This window comes from Mirounga angustirostris, unplaced genomic scaffold, assembly GCF_029215605.1.
Source record: "Mirounga angustirostris isolate CCGP_5_RB_7025 unplaced genomic scaffold, mMirAng1.0.hap1 SCAF_13, whole genome shotgun sequence".
NCBI classification, from domain to species: Eukaryota; Metazoa; Chordata; class Mammalia; order Carnivora; family Phocidae; genus Mirounga; species Mirounga angustirostris.
In genome coordinates this window covers 11055102-11062386 of record NW_026991721.1, presented here as the reverse complement: position 1 = coordinate 11062386, position 7285 = coordinate 11055102, and positions in this window count along the sequence as shown.

Below are 7285 nucleotides of genomic sequence, written 5' to 3'. Positions count from 1 at the left end.
GGATGAAGGGAAGGAACAATTCTTCCTTTGCCCTCAAGGTCTTCCAGCTGGACTAAGAAGTCAATTGACATGAGACAGATTAACAGGAGAATAAAACCCAAAGTTTTACTACATTAATGCAGAGGCCCAGGTAATGAAATTGAAACCTAAAGAAATGACCAAGGCAGGCAGTTTTTATACTTTTCAGACAAACAGATAAAAAGTCTGTGAGGGATTGACAGGACAAAGAAAACTTTACTTTGCAATCTTCAATTAGTAAGAAATTCTAAACAGAATTTGGGCTGGGGTAGCAAATTAGTAAAAAGGAACAAGAGTTTATATAGCCTTCTTGGCTCTAAATTTCCTATCACCAATGATAAGGCTGTCTCTGTCCCTCCTGGTATGAGAGGGTACCTTTCACATGGGAGATTTATTTGCTGCCTTCAGGGGGATGGAGGAGGGCCTGAGTATCCTTCTTGTGCAGGTTGGCTCTTAAGTAAATTTTATTTTAAATAATCAGTTATGCAAAGTGGCACATTTGGGGGGCAGTTGCCCGGGGAAGCACCTGCTTCCGGTCCTGTTCTCCTTGTAGAACAGCCGCCCAGAGGAATACAGATGAGACGATTTTACCAGCTTGTGTACAAATCTCTCAGTGCTTCCCCTGCATTTAGTATAAAATCAGAAATGCCAATGGCCTACAACACCTTCAACGCCCAGGGTCCCTGAATGTCTCATCATCTAACCTCTCTCAGTTCACCAAGCTCAAGCCCAATAAGCCTCAACCTGTCAGACCCAATGCTATAATTTTACAATAAGGAATTTTAGTGCCTCCATATTTTCCCTAAATAAAATTCACAGATTATCTATGAACATTTCTTTAAAATGTCACTATAATTAACTAACTATAATGTAAAATAAAAGGAAAGCAATATATGATAAAGTAAAATGTCTATTTTATATTCACCTGTAGCTGCTCAGACCAATGGAATACTGTGACACACACATCAGAGTCCTCGTGTGTGATGTTTTTGCGAATAGACAGATACAGATTTCAAGGACCAGACTAGCCTTCCATTCTCTCAGCAGTGAGATATTTCCAGAATGATGAACAATTCAGTAAAGTTCCAAGCAAAAAAAAAATGTGCCTTTTCCCCTTGGTTTTATGTATATCTAATCCATATAAAAAGATTCTTTGCTTATATGTAAGTGAAGGGTAAATTCTAGGTTCAGATCATTATAAAGAGTTTTGCACCTAAGAAATATTGGAAATTCATACGGGACAATTCTTTGCTGTGTGGGATGGTACCTACTTTCCTCCCAGTCTTGTTCAGATCAAAGCAGCATAAGTTTCTAAAATGCACCAGGGACCAGCGCCTTCTTGTTCTGATGGCCACTTTCGAGCCACAACAAACTGCCTGTGGTTCACTGAGGGTGCCACCTTCTTTCTGGCTCCTTATGGAAAATCCACTGGATTTTCACCTCGACGGCTCCTCTTTGATGTCTTAGTTCAATGTCCCCTTCTCAGAAGGCCTTATATGAGTATCCTTGCTGCCATTGCACACCACCCTATTTATGTCCACTGTCACCCTTATCATAATCTGGGATTATCAGTTAGCTACCTGGTTATAGTGTCTTTGTCCCAAACTACAAGGCAGGATCCAGAAAGATAGAAGCTCTTTCCTGCTGGAAACAGACACACAGTAGGTAAGCAGGCAAGGGAAGAAAATATTAGATGGAAGTTGAGCCTTCTGATGCCACCTGTAAATGCTGGGAGGACAGAAACAGAAGTATAACATGGACCTTGCTTTCAGGAAAGGAGACGAGATCTTGATCGGATTCTAGACCCTTGTGAGGGGCCTGAAGTATCCTGATGTTACTATAGTAACAGAAGTAGCCCAAATAAAGCTGCCTGAGTCGTGCCTGAGGGCACGAGGGCAAGATTCAGTATTACAGGTGAACTTGGGGTACAGTGGTCCCCACTTGTCCACAGCTCCCCTTTCAGTTCCCCGAAGTCAACCACGGTCAGGAAGCAGATGATCCTCCTTCTGACCATATGTCAGAAGCAGCCTAACGCTGTGTCACACTGCCTATGTCATTCCCCTCACTTCATCTCAGCACATGGGCATTTTATTTTCTCCCATCATTGCAAGAAGAAGGCTGAGGACAGTACAATCAGATATTTTGAGAGAGAGAGAAAGAGAGACACCACATTCACGTAACTTTCATATGGTATATTATAATTGTTCTTTTTTTATTACTGGTTATTGTTGTTAATCTCTTACTGTGCTTAATTTGTAAATAAAACTTTATCATAGGCCTATGTATATGGGAAAAACATGGTATATGTAGGGTTCCATAGTGCCCATGGTTTCAGGCATCGGCTGTGGGTCTTGGAATGTATTCCTCAGAGAGAAGAGGGGATGGATGACTCTATAGAAATTGCACAAAGTTACTCATTGTCAGCTCTGAAGTACAATGACAGTAAGCCCTAATAGCCTCATCTGCCTCTTTTGCCACCAGGCATTTCCTACCACTGGGAAATACACACACACACACACACACACACACGCGCGTGCGTGTGCCCACGTACATTTTCAATTTCATTGTCTAAAACTGTGGGAGTGATTTATAATTACAAAGCATCTGCATATTTTTTCCTCGGACCATCCCATTTTTAGTATCAATTAAGTTTGAACTTCTTAATATCTTTGAGAAATTGAATAAGCATCTCTGCATTTGGCAGATGTGGAAAATAGGGACCCAGGAGCCTGAGTGGCCAAGTTTACGATCTGGTCAGGGGTCATCTTGACAGGCTAGTAGCCTGGTCAAGGCCAGGACTCCACCACCTCAGACAACTTGTTTACAAGGGATTGCTTGTTGAGGATTCATTCTACCTTCCACAATTCTTCATCTGTTCGATGTGGTTTTGTGAATGCTGATGGCAGCGTGGGGGAGGACATCAGGCAAGGCTGGGAAAAGGGCAGGTTGAAACCCTAAGTCAACTGAATGCAACGGACACTCAGCCCACTATTCTCACCTTTATTACCACTACTGTGGTTTCCTGGTTGGGGTTCCCATGGGGAGTAGGAAAAAGACCAAAGTCCTTGACATGAGCTGCAAGGCACTGCTTCATCTGGCACTTGCCCCACAAGTAAGCCAGGCCCTGTTTTTCAGGTTCTAGGGCCAGATGGGGTGGGGGAAGCACTGGTGCTGCTCTTTGTGAGGTGCCTGCACACAGAAGGGGATGGCCTGTTTGATTTCTTTTCCTACCTGCCTCACTTCTGAGTCCCAGTGTTTCCATCACAAATCTTCCATCCCTAGCTTTCCCACAACTTGGACATTCTCCATCAGCTCTCTAATAACGGCTGGGACCCCACATCACCCCAAGTCTGGGGAAGGCTTGTTTTTAGAGAACGCCCTGTGCAGAGGGAATGGTCTTCTTCCTTAAGATCCCCCCTTCATCTCAAAATCCCCCGCTACCCTTTCTACCCTCCCTCGTCTACTCAAATCACAGTTTTCAACTTCTCTGCATTCCATTCCCATTGGTCACATTTCAGCAGCCCAGACACAGAGCACCACTTCTGAAATAGAGGCATTTTGCACAACCTTTTTTTTTTTAACTTAAGGCAAAAAGAGAGTTGTTCCCTGTTCCCCAATACCCCAATCCTACCCTAAGTAAGGACGTGTCATCCCCAGGGTCCTACCTTCCATAGAACTTCAGGAAGGCTCTCCTATCCCCCTAGAACCACATCAATTTTGCCTGTGACATGCATTCATAATCCACCCAACTTTTTCTTCTAAGCATTTAGAGCAATTTATGGGTCTGTAAGATTTTTCAATTAACACCTGCTTCCTTTGATATAACCAAGTGTCTGTGATCCGCACGGCCTGAATATGTTCTAAAGGGTTCTGTACCAGATTCTCTCCAGGTGCCAGAGTGAGGCCATGTGGTGCCAGTGGGAAAGCCAGCAATCTGGAAGTCCCTGTTTGGGGAGCAAACAGACACATGGGATGTGAGGGTAGCCTGAGGTCAGTCTTTATGGCATGCTGAAGACCAGTCTATGCTTTATCCACGTGGCTGCAGAGAAGCACCAGAGTTTTTAAGGAGGGGTTTGGTCAGAGTGTCATCTTAAGAAATGTGTCCTTGCCTCACATCTTGTGCAGAGATGTTCTAGAGGGGAAGAGAGACAGTTAGACAAGGGAGGCCAGTTAATGTCTGTTTAAGGAACTCAGGTGCAAAATCAAAGAACAGATGAGGTGTTAGCAATGGGAAGAGAAAGTCACGTGAAAGAGCAGAGGGTCCAAGGATGGCTTGGTGGGAATTTCCAGTAGCGGACACATGGAGGAAGTGGGAGAGAAGAGGAGAGGCTAATTCTAAGAATCAGCAGAGAAAACAACCCCGTGAGTACAATACTCCTTCTCATTCAACAGTACTGGCTGGACCCCAGGGGAAGACAAAGCACAGACTAGGAGAGTCACTGAGGGGGGCAGTCAGGTCCAAGCTACCAGAAGCCCCATGGCTCAGGGTCATTGAGAAACTACCCCCTTCAAGGCACCATCCCTCGGGGTCACCTCTGATACCTGGCTCTTGCCCAGAACACATCCAAATGGAGGAAACAAGTAGGAGCAGCCGTAAATCCACACAGGCTTTCAGTATGCTAGGTGCCGGGCTCAGGGCTCCTTGGACAACAGGAAGTTGAGAGGAGCTGGGGAACCTAAAGTGGTTTTATACCCAATGCCACACTCAGATGTGTTCGATTAACCCAGTTCAGAGAAGAGGGAGAAGGCCTTCAACAACACATTGTTCTCTCTAGCTCCTGAAGTCTGAGCCTCTCTTGATCACTTGGGTATGGAAAACCATAGTGTCATATAAAGTGTGCATAACAGGGGCACCTGGGTGGCTCAGTTGGTTAACCATCTGCCTTTGGCTCAGGTCATGATCTCAGGGTCCTGGGATCGAGCCCCAGGTCAGGCTCCCTGCTTAGTGGGGAGTCTGCTTCTCCCTCTCCCTCTGCTGCTCCTTCTGCTTGTACTCTCTCTCTCTCCCTCTCTTGCTCTGGCCAATAAATAAATAAAATCTTAAAAAAAAAAAACCTTAAATTGCTGGGCTTGCTCACCTGGTGTGACTCTGAAGTCATTTTCTAAAAATAATGACATTTCAGAATCTACTGACCTGATGCTTCTCAAAGTGTCTTGAAACAAGGGAGAATATGAGCAACACCATACTGGGTAAGGTCTTTTGTTAAAGAGTTATTTTATTAACAAAGTTATTTTGAGGGAGCTGGGGAGGGGGGGAATGGGTGAAGGGGGTCAGAAGGTAAAGACATCCAGTTGTAAGATGAGGATGTTGCAGTGAATCAAGAACGTGTTTCTTTTTATAGCCAAGTGATAATCCATGACCTCAATGACCACGGTTTCTTTCACCCTTCACTTACTGAAGGACACAATATTCTGTATTATGCTGTATTGAATAAATCAGCTAGGAACAACTTTATATAGGTTTTTGTGTGAAAACCAGTTTTCATTTCTCTGAGACATGTCCCTGGGCATATAAGGTGCTCAGTAGATACCTATTGAAGAATTGAATGAATGGATTAGTGAAAAAAATATATATATAAAACAAAGTGTACCACATGTGGTTATCTTCATTCATTTACCAAAAAATCCTATATGTGAGAATTTACTGTTCCATTAAAGGGGTCGTTCATAGTCAGACTTCTCTACAGACAGACAAATCTTGTCCTTGTCTGTGGTTTTTATATGGTGTCCCGAGGAGCCCGGAGGCTCTGCAGTGAGGTCCCAGGGGTACTAGAGAATACTTTACAATTTCAAGGGACACAGTGATACTTGAAAGCTGGCAGGCCCTGGGCAAATGACTAGCTCAAGGTAACCCACCATTCCGATGTCTGATGGCATTACATTCCTCTCAGTGAGGCCACACCTTGGAAAAGCTGGGGTGTTGTGTTTGCTGCGATAAAACGCAAAAGCAGTTACCACGGGAAAATCAGTGTGGAACAGAAAACAAGAATGTTGATGTCCAATCTGATTCCAAAATTGAGAAACTGTGTGTTGTCAAACAGGCATACACATTCTGTTGGTAAGTAATTGTGGTTAATCAATAAGGTAAACATTAAGTTTTCTTTCAATGCATGTGTTCTCATGTTTTCAAATGGCTATGAAGTTGTTAGGGCATAAATAGACACTAAGTTATTATTTTTTATTTATTAGAGAGAGAGAGCGAGTGTGGGCACTACCTGGGGGAAGAGGCAGAGTGAAAAGCAGGCACCCTGCTGAGCAAGGAGCCTGATGTGGGACTTGATCCCACGACCCTGGGATCATGACCCGAGCCAAAGGCAGATGCTTAACCAACTGAGCCACCCAGGCACCCCGACACTAAATTATTTTTGCTATAACCACTTAATAAATGAAGCCATGAGGTATTTCTTTAGACCTACAGATGCTATAAAAAAAAATGAGTGAGCCATTAAGAGAACTATGTGACCACTGGGGACTCTCTGCTGTGACTAGTCCCTGTCCTATAAATTTTACAAGGGAAGTAACTCTTTTTGTGAAAGAAAAAATCTGGGAAATATAAATGGAACTCCAAGCCCAAAGCAGTAAGAAGGAAAAGCTATAGGCACATAAAGGAATACCTTGACATGCATGAATAGGAGACACATATGGGAGTATCCCTCTCGGAGGCTCTGAAAGAAAGGCTGGCTGTGCTGGTCCAGGGCTTACTGAGAGTGAGGCTGAGGTGTCCTGTTTCCCTTATTTGGAAACCAGACCTGTAGGTGGGACCCCTGGACACCTTAGCTGGCGAGAGTTCTTTTCTTCTTTCTCTCCTTCCTTCCTCCCTCCCTTCCTCCGTTCCTCCCTCCCTTCCTTCCTTCTGGGCATGCAAGTCTTAATAGGACATAGCTGAAATGTTTTAGTGTTACTAGCTCCTTAGCTGAGAGCAAATGTGAATCAGTTAAGTGTTTGGGGATCACATTGGATACAAAAACACAAATGGCCATGAATTTCAAATGACAAAGGAAAGTGATTTATTGGCCTTGGATTGACTTTACCTTGGTCCTTGTAAAAAGCCCACAGTGTACTTAGCCTGCTTGCGTTAATTGTTTTCTTTCTTTTTTTTTTTTTTAAGATTTTATTTATTTATTTGACAGAGACACAGTGAGAGAGGGAACACAAGCCGGGGGAGTGGGAGAGGGAGAAGCAGGCTTCCCGCCGAGCAAGGAGCCCAACGTGGGGCTTGATCCCAGGACCCTGGGATCATGACCTCAGCCGAAGGCAGACTCTTAAC